The sequence below is a fragment of the Mus caroli genome, unplaced genomic scaffold (genome assembly GCF_978045245.1).
Source record: "Mus caroli unplaced genomic scaffold, Mus_caroli_1 scaffold_11, whole genome shotgun sequence".
In the NCBI taxonomy this organism is placed as follows: domain Eukaryota; kingdom Metazoa; phylum Chordata; class Mammalia; order Rodentia; family Muridae; genus Mus; species Mus caroli.
Window position 1 is genome coordinate 28,425,263 of NW_028227266.1, and position 14,708 is coordinate 28,439,970.

The 14,708-nt window shown below is 45.7% G+C and overlaps 1 protein-coding gene across 2 annotated transcripts in view; it reads left to right on the plus strand.

Annotated features, from left to right (window-relative positions):
• The first annotated feature begins 1,303 nt into the window (after positions 1-1,303).
• The window catches only part of Prdm10 (PR/SET domain 10), a 103,347-nt gene continuing 89,942 nt past the window's right edge, over positions 1,304-14,708 (plus strand). Inside the window, exon 1 of one of the 2 annotated variants that reach the window (XM_085844503.1) lies at positions 1,304-1,894. The gene's annotated coding sequence lies outside the window, so the exon portion shown is untranslated. The remainder of the gene's footprint in view (positions 1,895-14,708) is intronic. The other variant, XM_085844502.1, reaches the window with a different exon arrangement.

Here is a 14,708-nt window from a genome sequence, read left to right on the forward strand (position 1 = left end):
CTGGCTACTATAGAACATTCCAGAAGCACATGGCTTCTTTTTAATAGATCCAAAGAGGAGACACCAGTGCTGCACGTGACAAATGCGAGCCAGGCTCATCTGTCTCCCTTTCATGATTTCTTTTCTACTGGGTTCAGCAGGGCCTGCTGACTGATGGCCTTGATTCCACGTTCTGCTCCCAAAAGTCTACGGAAGAACAAATCGTAGATTCTTCCTTAAGTCCTGCCTCCCATGGCCAGCCGCCCTGTCTTTGAGTTTTAAAAACTGGCCTCAGCTTTTCACTGTACTCAAGTCATTTAAACAAAGCTGTAGGCAATATAGTCGAATGGGCTTTAGTATTTCTCCCTGTGGATGTTTGCCATCCTCGAGTCTTTTGTTTCCTGGTATTTCTTTTTTTCCTTGGCTAGCCAGTAGTTTTGTAGAGGGTTTTGTTTGGAACCTGAATTTTGTTGTATACTGCTGGCTGGCCTGGAACTGTGTATGCCTCAAACAATTCTGCCTTTGCACTCAAGAACTGGGACTAGGAGTTTGGGTTATCTTGCTGTCTCTCTGGAGGCTTTATTATCACTAACATTTCTGTTTCTTAAAGTTCCAGTCAGTGTTGGAAGAGAATTTTAAAGTATGATCTCATTTAACCTTCAAAGCAACACAGCAAAGTACAGGTCATGGGCAATGAAAATATTCCCTGCAGACACAAAGAGCGAAGGTCTCCGGTCTTTGGTTGCCATTCCTGTTTTCAGTAGGGGAGTTCCCAGTTTGTCTCATTTCAAAGCATGAGCTTGTTTCTACACACCTGGCTTAACTTTGAGAAGGCAGTCTTAAGGGACAGTATGATGTGGATGTCCTAAGAAGGGAGTTCTGTCATTTTTTGTTTGTTCAACTGTTGACTAAACCTCACCCCGTCTCAAGTAGCTTAAGCTGGCCTTAACTGCTCCTACTGCTTCCACCTTCCGGGTACTCCAGGATTATGTAGTCCTGGGGCTTGAGCAAACGGACTTAGTGTGGTAGGCAAGCACTCTGAGACACATCCTCATTCCGATTGCTTCTGAAAAACGCCTTTCCAGAATGGTAAATGATGATAGAAAAGAGAGAGGTAGTGCTCTAAGGGGATGGCAAGGTCTGAAGACCCAATCCCCTTGTGTCTGGAAGGCTGATAGGCCACTCCTGGGCCCGCGGGCAGCAGTCTGTTTAACCGGTTTCTGTAGTCCCGGAAAGGCGTGTCCCAGTAGTGCCCCGGGCGCGCGCGTTCTGTGCAGGTCCGCCCTGGGGCGGGTAGATGCACGGCCCACACCTCGAGAGCTTTCCAGGACCCGTGTGTGGGGGACAGGTGGGCTGGGAACTCGGGTGTGTACTGGATCTCCCACAGTGGACGCTCAAGCATGCTGGACTGTGCCCCTTCACTTGCCCGCCAAGGTTCTTAGATGGGCCTTGACCCCGAATGCAAACAGTAGGGCTTTCTGATTGGCTTAGAGTACAAACGCAGGCGAGCACTGCCAGAGACCCGCTCTTCTATTGGGTTTTACATGAACTGCAGAGCACGAAATAAAGAGGCCTTCAGTCATTGGGCCATTGTGTGAATCTCCTTTTGGCTTCTCTGCCGACTGAATTAGCGTCCCAGGATTTTCGTCATGACTCTTAAATCTGGGCTTGTCAATTCGGCCCAGCGTTCCCGGTCTCTAGGAACAGCATGGGACTTTCAGAGTTTAGCCAATCACATAACGTTGAGATCAGGTTGCCAGGCAGATTATGCTAATAAGACCCCGCCTTTTATGCTGCTCCCACTCTGCGGCGGGAAGAACCACCTGGAGGCGGCGGGGGGGTTTGATTTCCATCACCCCTAGGGAGAGAGGATCCGGGACCCGCTGATCTTCCAGCTCCCCTCACCCAACGTCGTGTAAGTACCTAAAGGATTAAGGGAACCGGATAAACCGGGGTCCAGAGGATCCCATCGCCTGGGAGAGTGTTTCGTCTTTGCTTAGTCCCACCCAAAATGGCGCCCAGCTCTTTCTGCGTCTCAGCGCCCGGCCGGGGCCAACCGACCGCGGACCCGGGTGGGGGGGGAACTGATGGTAGTGGTGGGGGGAGCAATCCCGGCGGCACCGCCCGATGGTACAGTCCAGCCGGGGCTGGGACGAGGCACCTCGCTCGGGGTGGGGGGTCAAACCATCTGCACCTTCTACGCGGAGAGGGGAGAGTCCCCTCCGGGAAGCCGTCCGGGCCCCGCGTCCAGCGTGGGCTTCGGCGCCGCCCGCCTCGACTCCCCGGCGCGCCGCCTGCCCCGTGCCCCCCGAACGGCTCGCCTGCCCGGCCGGCCGTGCGCTCCTCTCTCCCCTCCCGCGTTGGTTGGGCCGGGACGGCGGTTGGGCTGCCTGCGCGCCGGGCGGCGGTTGGGCGGGCGGGTGTCCGCCGGCCGGACCTGTGCGGGGGGTGGTGGCGCGCGTGGCCGTGGGTTCTCGTGCGGGTATCCCGGCCCGCGATTCCCAGCCACCCCGCCCGCAGAGGTGTGGGGATCGCCTCTGCGGGTCGGTCTGCAAACGCGATGGCGGGCTGGGTAGGGCGGAGGCCGAGGACCAAGAAAACTGGCCAGCGAGGCGGGTCTCTTAGGAGTCGGGCTCTCATTGAGCTAATGCTAAAACTAGAAGTCTGTAGCCAGGTTGAATTGCTACTAGGAAAAATGGCATAGTTGCGATCTGCCTTCCGGGTGTACGAAGGCTACTAAATTCGGGTGCCATTTATTTTAGCCTTGTTAGATGGATTAGATGGATTTCAACCCATTTTCAACCGATATATATGTGTGTACACTTAAGCCAGAGAGTAGGGGGTGGTTTTGTGGTGTCATTGATGAAATCCACCCAGCTAAAATCCCATACCCTGAATCCTTAACAGCTTGCCTGCACATCTTTCACTAATCTTGTGTTTAAGGGCAAATGTATCTACTTTTCATTAAAGCAAAAGGTACTCTTGATTAGCCTCGCTTTCTGACCTGTTCGCGCCACTGCGGCAGTAAGGTCTTTGTGGGCCCGAGGGTGTGCGGCATTACATTGTATTCTTTTGTAACCCATCGCCTCCGCTGGGGCCACCACAATACCTTCTGCACCCATGAACTGTACTTATTTGTTGCTCTAGGACTGAAAAAACGAAATCGGGATTGGTTGGGGGCAAAGTAACATAAAATGTTTGCGCCATCTAGTATATTTAGTAACTTCACTGGGTTTACTTTTTACAAAATGAGGCGAAATTGACACAAAATGAACTATTTTCACGAGAACGACTTCCCCTGTCATTTAGTAGGTTTACATTTTTATTTTGGATCAAGATTTTTTTCTTCCACCAAGTGACTCAATTATTCCAATAACATCCACTTTCTAGTTTTCCCTTAAGGTTTTTTTTTCTCCAGATTAAGTCATTTTTACATTTTGTAATGATTTGTAACATGATCCACCAAAAGCATTTTGTACATTATATTGCAGACCTTGATGTAGGTGAGCATGACCAAGTGAGGCAAGCTCTGTCTTCAAGCCCCCTAAATGCTTTTTATTTAGTGATTATGGAATGCCACTCCAGTATGACCTCAGAGTGCACTGGCCAATTTCTTGCCTTTTTCCTTTTTAATATAAGTAACACATGGTTATCATAGAAACAGCATAAGAAGTAAAAAGCCCTAAAATATAATGACTAGACAAAATCCTTACTACTAATATTGGTGTGTTTTAGATCTTTGCATGCAAGGACAAATGTACATAAGATATTCGTGTGAGCACCTCCTGTGGCTTAATAATCTGTTTTAAGTGTAGATGGGTGCTTAAATACTTCACTGGTGATTTGCCACACAGTCCTATGAACTAAAAGAGTCATTTTCTTCTCCGTTTTACTTAAAACATTATTTTGAGATGTGCAGTGCTGGCTGACTGGCCGGCCTGGAACTCTCAGAGCAGCTTGTGTCTGCTGGGATTAAAGGAGATTAAAACCAAGCCCTGCGACTCCGGGTTTTGCTTTGTTCTTTTGAGACAGTCTCACTGTGCAGTTTTAGCTGGCCTGAATAGATAGACCCAGGCTGGCCTGAACCGCAAGGACATCTGCCTGCTTCCACCTCCTGGGCTTAAAGTTGTATGCCAGCACATCTGGCTCCTTTTACTTTCTAAAAGCAAAACCTGGGTCAGTGAGAAGATGCTCAGCAGGTAAAGTTGTCTGCCTGGAAAGCCCAGTTCCCAGAGTTTGTTCTCAGGAACCCATCTACTAGTGGAAGGAGAGAACTAACTCCACATTGTACACCTGGATCCCTATCCCGAACAATTAAAAACAAGTTGGTTATACACCTTTAATCTTAGCACTGGCGAGACATAAGCAGACCCATCTATAGAGCTGAGTTCCAGGACAGCCAGGCTACACAGAGAAACCAGCAAAACTTTGGGGCCAGTGAGTTGGCTTGGTGGATAAAGTGTCTGTTGTGTAAACATGAGGAACTGAATTCTAATTCCCAGTACCCTCATAAAAGCCAGTTATGTCACAGCATGTCTGTGACACAGCACTTGGGGGTAGAGACAGGCTGATCTCGGGGAGTTGGTGTTCCCCCAGTTAGGCTAAGTGGGTTCATGAATGTCTCAGTTTTAGAAAGTAAGGTGGAGAGTATTCGAGGAAGAAACTTGGTCTTTGGGCTCCCGGTATGCAGCCACAGGCCAGTAAACACACACACATACCCAGGAGTAAAAGCAAAAACAACAGAAAAGAATAGGCTTCTAGACACCAGGTAGAACTGACTGACCGGCCGAGAACCAAGGAGCACTGAGTTGTAATTTCCATTTTCTCAGTAGGCTTACACTTAATGCAGTAGTAAATACATGGTAACTGCAGGATTTCATTTGATAAAGACTATATGGCGAAAACTCGTAAGCATCTGGTTGTAGTTTATTTTAAACTTGAGTGCCATTCAAATGGTTACTGCCATTGAAATAATATTCTCCTAGAAGTGTAGACACTCCCAGTCCTGCTGTCTGCTTTCCTACATGCAGAACTTGTTTCTGTTTTTGATAGACACTCTGTCAGATTAACAAGTGGAAATTAAGCCTAGTGAGTTAAGAAAAGTGCAGCGTTAGGGCTGGGAATATAGCTCAGTGGCAGAGTTTGTCTGGGGTGTGTTGAATGTGTAAGGCCTTGAGTTCAGTCCCCAGTGCATGCCCCTCCCCCTACCACACAAACGAGTGGGCCAACCAGATTTTTGCAGAGTGGTTCTACAGCAGTTCTCCTGGGGCCAGGTGGGGTAGGAGTGGGAGAGTGAAGAGGGTGCTTTGGTCCATACCATAGACATTTTTCTACTGCTTTTGTGGTTGAGTTGAATCATCATATAAGTGGTAGAATGCTATCTGGTTTCTGTCCTTTTGAAATACCTTTGTAACGCCAAGTTTAACTCATTTACTTCAGAATCGGAGTGAGGGGACTGGAGAGATGGCCCAGCTGCTAAAGGCACCTGGTACCAAACCTGAGGCCTGCACTCAGTCCCAAGACCCGAAAGGTGGAAGGAGAGAACTCACTTCAGGTTGTCCTCTGTACTGTCTTCCAGCATCAGGGTCTCTAAAGTTGTGACTTATTCAGTGTTTCCCTGCTATGTTCCCTTTCGGCAGCATATACAGTATCCTACTAGCCAGTAGCCTGTGTCTGCCAAACTTCTGAACTATGACGTGTATGCAGTATGTTAGTGTGGATGTGCACATTTTTGAGATTTAGTCTGAAAAAAATAGTTTAAATATTGAGATGATAATATGTGGGCTACACAGTTAAATAACATAACTTCACCTGTTTCTGCGATTAAACTTCATGGTTTCTGGAAATTTTGAAATGATGTGGCTCCTGTATTTTTCTTGACTACCTCAGCCCTAGCCTGATGGGGTGGGGTGTTCTCAAGCAGCAATAATACCATGTGCTTATTGTCTTTAGGCTCTTCTAGTGTCCGCTAATAGTGCTAATTGTAGGTGTGTTTGGTTTTTCTAGTGGTTATGATAGCTCTCACAAACCCACAAGTATTCTTTTGAAGAGTGTCTTAGTCTTTGAACCACTTCCTAATAGTTGAGTCACATGTTATAGAATTAATGAATATTCAGCTAATTGTTTGAACATAATAGCAAAATGAGATCTAGTTTGTCTGTCTGTGTGTGCACACGTGGAAGTTGGAGACTGTGGGCAGCAGCTGTTCTCCTTAATTGCTCTCCACCACTATTCCTTAAATTAAAACGAGGGTTTCTTTTATGTATGAGTGCATGTATGTGGACCATATGTGTATGCCTGGTGTTAGTAAAAGGCAGAAGAGATTGTCTGATCCCAAGGACTGAAGTTACACAATTGTGAGCTACCATGTAGGTGCTGGGAACTGAGCCCGGATTCTCTGCAAAGGAGCAAGTACTGATAACCCGGGAGCCATTTCTCCTGCATCCTCCATCCGTTCTTCTTTGATGTTCTCTGAACGTGTATGTGTTGGGGGTGGGGAGGTGGGTAGAGGGAGAGAGAAAAAGAATGTGTATGTTAAAGATACCCTATTTATGACTTAGCATTCAGCAATTACTTACTTTTGGTGCTTCAGCCAGTTATGAATCTTTTCAGTAACTATTACCTGTTGCACAAAGATGTTATTTTGACCAGAGCTGATAGCAGCACTAGTCTGTGGGCATAAATATAAGTATTTAGAAGGCAATTTGACAGGCAATGGTGGCGCACGCCTTTAATCCCAGCACTTGGGAGGCAGAGACAGGCGGATTTCTGAGTTCGAGGCCAGCCTGGTCTACAGAGTTAGTTCCAGGACAGCCAAGGCTACACAGAGAAACTGTGTCTCGAAAAAACAAAAAACAAACAAAAAAAAAACCAAAACAAAACAAGAAAAAGAAGGCAATTTGATGGACACAATACATTTATTTAGCACAACACAACACTAGTAGCTTTTTCACTGCAGCCTGTGATCCCTGCCTGTAGCATCAGGCTTTTGACCAGGTTTACAGTGCCTGGCAGGAATTCTCTACTGTGGAGCAGGCCTCAAATCCAAGCACAAAGCAGTTGGTTACTGTCATAATGTCATACACTATTGCACAGTGGATACAGCTTGCCTGGGAGGTTGGTAGTATAGCATGCAGAACCTACAGCTGAGGAAGGCTGTTATTAATGACTGTTCTCCCCTAGTGGCCTACAAAGTTCCCTGTAGCACCTTGACAGCTAGTCACTGAGATGAAGCTTCCAGCCCAGTGCAGCCTTGACTTCTCATGTCCTGGAAGCAAAGTTTATAGTATATCTGGCTAGCTTTTTAAAAAATGCATATAAGTGTTTTACCTGCGTGTATGTCAGCACTATGTGCAGAAGTGCCCTGGCAGGCCGGAAGAGAGTGTTGGACCTCCTGGAATTGGAGTTAGGGATGATGTGAGCCATGGTGTGGTGCTGGGAACCAGGCCTGGTGCTCTGCAAGAGCAGGAAGAAACACTTTCTTTTTTCTTTTTAGTGATTTCTTTATGTCTGTGAGTGCACTGTAGCTGTCTTCAGACGCACCAATAGAGGGCATTGGATCCCATCACAGATGCTGTGAGCCACCACGTGCTTGCTGGGAATTGAACTCAGGACCTCTGGAAGAGCAGTCAGTGCTCCTAACCACTGAGCCATATCTCCAGCCCAGTAAGCACTTTCTTTAAAAAACAAAACAAAACAAATAAAAATCAAAAGTCTTTTTAATGATTCTTTGTGAATTTTGCATCATGTACCCCAGTCCCACTTTCCCATCTCTTCATATGTGCCCTCTGCCTTTGCAAACTCCCCTTAAAGAAAACAGACTAAAATGAAGTAAGATAAAATAACAAAAGAAACAAATGGCAGATTAGTGCCAGGGCTTGCTCTCCTATGCTCACACCCTTGGGATGGCTCCCCAGGGCCTGCTCTCTTGTGCTGCCCAGGTAAAATGGGGAGTGTTCTCCAGAGTGGTACAGTCAGCAAGGGGCAAGGCCAGCTCTGTGCAGGCCATGGGCATTGACACAGAACCCTGCTGTCACAGGGCCACAGACCCAGGCATTGCCCTCAGCTGCAGCGTGGGCCAGGACTCCATCATGGCTTCAGATGACATTGTAGCTATTCACATCAGGCTGTTCCTCACTGCCTTTGACTCTTCAATTCTGCCTCCCTCCATTGTGCCCCAAACTGTTCTGCTTCTCTTTCTCTTCCATCTCTCCACCACATCCGTGCTCATGGTAGTAGCATCTGCCTGTGGGCCTCGCAGTAAGCAGTCCTGACTGCTGAGCTGTTGCTTCATTCCCCCTTTGACCAACTTTTCGACTTTACATTTAATTCTTAGTGTATGCTGGGTGCATGTGGTGCCCACTTTTAATTCCAGTACTCATGGGACAGAGGCAGGTGGATCTCTGTGAGTTTGAGGACAGCCAGATCTACAAGTGAGTTGGGAGGCCAGTCATCATTACTTTGTGAGCCTCTGTCTCAAAACCAAAACTAACCAAACAAAACCCCAAAACTTTAAAACATGCCATCAATAGAATAGTGTTCTTCCCCCCCCCCCCCAACCCCCCCCAGACAGGGTTTCTCTGTGTAGCCCTGGCTGTCCTGGAACTCAATCTGTAGACCAGACTGGCCTCGAACTCAAGAGATCTGCCTGCCTCTGCCTTCCAAGTGCTAGGACTAAAGGTGTATGCCACCACACCTGGCCTTAAAATGCTTTTCTTGTTTGTTTGTTTGTTTGTTTTTCTGAGACAGGGTTTCTTTGTATAGTCCTGGCTGTCTTGGAACTCACTTTGTAGACAGGGTGGCCTCGAACTCAGAAATCTGCCTGCCTCTGCCTCCCAAGTGCTGGGATTAAAGGCGTGCACCACCATGTACGGCTCTTAGAATGATTTTTATTTTCTTTTTTCTTTTGGTTTCAAGACAAGAGTTTTTCGATGTGGCCTTGGCTGTCCTGGAACTTGCTCTGTAGACCAGACTGGTCTCAGACTCAGATTCTCTTTGCCTCTGCCTCCCCATTGCTGGGATTAAAGGCGTATGCTACCACCACCTGACTTAGAATGCTTTTTAACGTGACATTTAGGTTCTTTTAAATGTCTTCAACAAAACAGTAATTCTAGGATTAAAATGAGATTAAATCACTGTTTTGGTAGACTTTGATTTAAAAGCTTTAGTAAGGTAATATTCATATTTATGATAACTATCTCAAGTCCCTGCTGTGCTACCCAGCTTTTCATCCCTAGAGCAAATACTCGATATAATCAACTTATAAAGAGAAAAGGGAAAAGGATCATTTGACTAATAGTTTTGGAGTTTCCCCTCTATGACCAACTGGCCACAGCCTATCACAGTAAAAGCATATTGGTAGGACCTTATGACCAGAAAGTGAAGAAAGAGTCCAGTGTCCCACCCTCTCTTTCAAGGGCACCTTCTCCTGGTGACCTCAAAGTACCTACTTCTTAATGGTCACCACCTCCCAGTTGTGCTAAGGTGAGGACCAAGCCTTAAACACATAGGCCTTTAGGGGACATTTTGTTGATATTCTTTTCTTTTTTCTTTTCTTTCTTTCTTTCTTTCTTTCTTTCTTTCTTTCTTTTTTTTTTTTTTTTTTCTTTTTCGAGACAGGGTTTCTCTGTGTAACCCTGGCTGTCCTGGAACTCACTCTGTAGACCAGAGACAGGGTTTCTCTGTGTAACCCTGGCTGTCCTGGAACTCACTCTGTAGACCAGGCTGGCCTCGAACTCTGAAATCCACCTGCCTCTGTCTCCCAAGTGCTGGGATTAAAGTTGTGTGCAACTACTGCCTGACTGTTGATGCTCTTTTTTTTTTTTAAAGATTTATTTATTATTATATATGAGTATACTGTAGCTGTCTTCAGACACACCAGAAGAGGGTATCAGATCTCATGGCAGATGGTCGTGAACCACCATGTGGTTGCTGGGATTTGAACTCGGGACCTTTGGAAGAGCAGTCAGTGCTCTTAAGTGCTGAGCCATCTCTCCAGCCCTGTTGATGCTCTTTTAAGACTTGGTCTTACTCTGTAGTCTTGGCTGGCCTGGAACTTTTATGTAAACCAGGCAGACCTTGAATTTACAGATATTCTTGCCTGCCTCTACTTCTGTCTCTCTAGTGCTGGGATTAAAGGCATGTGCCACCATGCCCAACATTTCTTTAGGACATTTTTAACTGAGACATCTTTTCCTCTTACAAAAATATTTTTTTCATACCACACCTCCAGATGCATGGTTTTCAACAGTTATAAACGGTAGGGTATATAAATAAATATATATATAATATATATATATATTATATATATATTTGTGGTGCTGTTGATCAACTGCAAACCTTAACATGTGCCAGTCAAGAGTTTGTGACTGATGTGTAGTCCTACCCCTGCAGATAAATTAAACTCAACAAAATATATGTAAGATTTTGTAGAAAAGAAAATCTAAAAACTTTCTGGAGTAACTTTGAGTAATATGGGATCATAGAAGTTCAAGGACCTTCCAATGTTGCAAAGATGGCAAACCTGGAAACGTTTATGTGTGTTGCTGCAGCCTATGAAGAAGTAGACACACTGCTTCTGAAGGGGCAGATTAGGAAACTTCTCTGCCAGAGACCAAGAACTGATACTTCAAACAACATAATGCTGCTTTTGACAAATTAATAATGATATATCAACTGAACACCATAAGCAGTCCGGAAATAGACTCATACATATTCTAACACCCAGGAAGCAGGTGAAGAGTGTAATGAGCAAGCTTCTGGAAGTTAATATGGAAAAGTCCGTGCACAGCCTCTGCTTAGAGAAGAGACTCCTTAAGCAAGGTGCTGCATGTATGTGTGACAGGCAAACGTCTTCAACAGGCCCTTGGAAAATGAGAAAGAAACCCATATATTTATGTCTGTTCAGTCTTGTGAGTAACTAAGGAAACATAAATTAAATCCACAATGACATATTCTCTTATATGTTTGGTTGTGAGCCTAGCCTTTAATGGCTGAGCCATCTCTCCAGCCCATCCATATTCTCACACATCTAAGTTGAAGTAGGCAACTCCAAATCCTAAGGATGCTGACCAGTAGTGATCTGCGTACAAGACTGGGAAGAGTATGTTTTTTGGCAGAGCTTCCTGGAAAGCAACATTATTCGAACAGTATATAATAAAGCTAGACACTGGTGGAGTTTGTAATCCCAGTGCAAGTCGGCCAAGACAAGACCAAGACCAAGAATCTGTGAAGCTCACTGTTGGTGAGATCCAGGCCAGTAAAAAAAAAAACCTTGTCTTAGAAACACTGAGAAAGTGGACAGTACTTGAAGAATGACATCTGAGATTGTCCTGTGATGTTCATCACAAGTGCACACACACACACACATATAGACACACACTCTCTCTTTTCTTACTCAATGGGAGCCCTTCACTAATGACTTTGTTAGTTACCTAGCTCTCTGGCTTTTGGGCAGCTGTCTCTTTAAAAAGACCAGCTAGCTTGTGCATGTTCCTGTACACACATACACACACACACACACCCTCTTTCCTTCCTTCCCCAATGGGAACCCTTCACTGTGGCTTTGTAGTTGCTTAGCTCTCTGGCTTTTGAGCAATTTGCTCAATTAACGCTCTTTGTGGGCTGAGTAAATTACCACCTCCTCTGCTCCCCTTGAGATGCAGTCTAGCTTTGCGATTGCATCATCTGGTGGAAGCTGGGAGACAGCAGCAAATGCCAACCAGGCCGGGCCCTGGCAGCCTGTCTAGGGTGAAAGTTGTTGCTGCAGTGGGGAAAGAGGTCCAGGCTCTGTGGTAATGGGTCTGAGTGAAGCCCCACGAAGTGTTTTGGGCTTGGACAAGCAGCTGTTCTTGGTTGTGGTGAGGACTTTTTGAAAGCTGGTATTTACAGGGCATTTCATAGTGCCTGGCACCTGCAGACTGCTCCAGAATGGCAGCGGCTCTGTTATTACTGCCCACGCCTTGTTTACTCAGGTAACACTGGCTTTCCACAGTCTGCATTCCGAGCCAGTGCAACTGCGATTATGCTGATTTTTAAAATAAAGAGCTGCATCTGTCAAGGGATTCCAGTTTTGTGATCTCATTTAACTCCCTCAGTGCAGGCATCAATGAGTCTAACCTGGAGGTGCCACCTGCACAGAAGGCACATCCTGTGTGGAGGTCAGCAGAGGTGGCTTTCACCTTCAACCATGGGGGCCTTGCAGTCAGCCTCAGGTCAGGCTTTGGGGACAAGGACTTGTGATCACAAAGCCACTGGCTGGGAGAGCTGATTTTTAAACGCCTCTTCATGCAGGAAAAAAAAAAAATTAGTAATCACATCATTTAAAAATTCTGTCATTTTGAAGTTAAACATTTTCTGGTGAAATGGATCAGGTATGAGAAAACTCATGTCTCTAGTAAAAAGACATTTATTCCCAAGTTGATTGTTTAATAGTGAAGTAGGACTTTTCTGGACAATGCACAGTTTAGATTTAATAGAACTGAGTCACAACATACTCTCTACTCTCAAGGTATAAAATAACAAATATTCTGCTTTATCTTACCAATGGCATTGTGAGTTAGCAAAGATATTTCAGTTGTCAAGATAATGAAACATGCCGGGCATAGTGGCGCATGCTTTTAATCCCAGAACTTGGGAGGCAGAGGCAGGCGGATTTCTGAGTTCGAGGCCAACCTGGTCTACAAAGTGAGTTCCATGACAGCCAGGGCTATACAGAGAAACCCTGTCTCAAAAAACAAAAAACAAAACAAAAAAAGAAACCTTGCTTGTTTTCCAGTCTGTTACTTTTCTAGCATTCCATGCTGAGAAAACGCTTTAAGAAATGTCCTGGTAAGCCAGGCAGTGGTGGCGCCCGCCTTTAATCCCAGCACTTGGGAGGCAAAGGCAGGTAGATTTCTGAGTTCGAGGCCAGCCTGGTCTACAGAGTGAGTTCCAGGACAGCCAGGGCTACACAGAGAAACTCTGTCTTGAAAAAAAAAAAAAAAAAGAAAAGAAAAGAAAGAAAAAAGGAAAAAGAAATGTTCTGGTGATAACTAGGGGTTATAGTACATTCCTCTTACACCAGACCTCTGGAGGCTGAGGTGTGATGCTCTGGAGTTCCAGGACAGGTGAGCTACAGAATGACACAGTATAGGGGTTGGGGTGGATCCTGGCTTCTATATCTGAACACCAGATCAGAGATTGATGGCCTACTGTAGGAGTTTTGGTAAGATGGAGGTGGAAGCTTAGTATTATTAGAAACTTTAATTACATGCTGGTGTGAGAGAGGTTTTCTGAGCACTGTGTGTGTGTGTGTGTGTGTGTGTGTGTGTGTGCGCGCGCGCGCGCCAGAAGTGTACATTAGGTACTTATCACTTGCACATTTTCTGAGTCAAGGTCTCTTGCTGATCCTGGAGGTCACCAATTCAAGAAGACTAGTTAGCCAACACGCTCCATTGGTCCTGTCTGCCTGCCTCCCCAGTGCTAGGGTTACAGCTGTGTGTTACCACACCTGGCCTTTCAATCTAGGTGTGAGGCATCCCAACTCAGGGTTTATGCTCACACGGTGAGCACTTCACCGACTGAGCCATCTCATCAGCTCCCAAGATAGGGTTTTTTTTTTTTTAAATGTTATTTTTTGTTCTTTGCTGTGTTGGTGATAGAATCCAGGGCCTTGTGCATTCCAGGCAAGTGTCTATCACTGAGCCGTATCCCTAACCTCAGACAAAGAGTTTGAAAAAAGCAGCAAATGCATCAATGGGTCATCTATCTGAATGTATCACCTTGTTATGAAGTACTTCACCCATTTCACATGAGTTGCAGAATGAAAATCTGGCAGTGGAAAACAGGTAACGTCCTCATTAGCCTGTCTACTGGGCAGTGGATTAGCTGGAAAGGGAATGACTTCAAACCAGTACCAATTAGCTTCTTAGTCTGTAGTCAGTTTCTGAGGAAGACTATATTTTTCCGTGGTTAAGTTAGCATGAGGTTACTGAGGAAACAGTTACTTCTTCAGTCTGTGCCTCTGTCTCCATTGTCTGGGATTTTATCTGAGGTAATGTTTGAGGCATGGTCACCTGCAGCTTTGCAGGCTGCAGGAGACCCACTGCTACGTTTCTTACTTAGTTACTGTGACTGCTACTTTATGGCAATCCATTCAGAGGCATACCCAAGTGACAGGTGGTATCTGTGGTCCAGTATTAGTCACTGAGTCATTGACAGCAAGCTTTTAGTCTTGAGGTGACTTCTGTGAGTCTGTGTTTACATTCAAAGTTCCTTTTAGGTATCCATGGAGGTGTCGGTACTGCTTTGCTTGTTTTCACGTAGTAAGGGAAGCTGGCAAGTAACTGCGAGAACAGCCTGGTTGGTAGAGAGTTCACCCTACTTCCTCCAGAGCTCTAAGACACAACAGAGACCCTCAGGGAGATGAAAGGACCTGCTGAGTTGCGCCCTGAAGGGGGATGTGCGTGTCCTTGCTAAGTTATTGTGTAGCAATAAAAAAGGTTTTATTTTAACTCGAGTGTATGTGTGTGTGTGTCTGTGTGACTGTGTGCCTGTGTATCTGTGTGTGTATCTGTGTGTGTGTGTATGTGTGCACGTGTTCAGGTCAAAGGACAACTTGCAAGAGCTGGTTCTGTCCTTCTATTGGTGTGGGTTCCAGATACTGAACTCAGGTGATAGGCTTGGTTTCAAGTGCCTTTTTACTTGAGCTGAGCTTTTTATACAGACCAAGTTTGTTTGTTTGTTTGTTT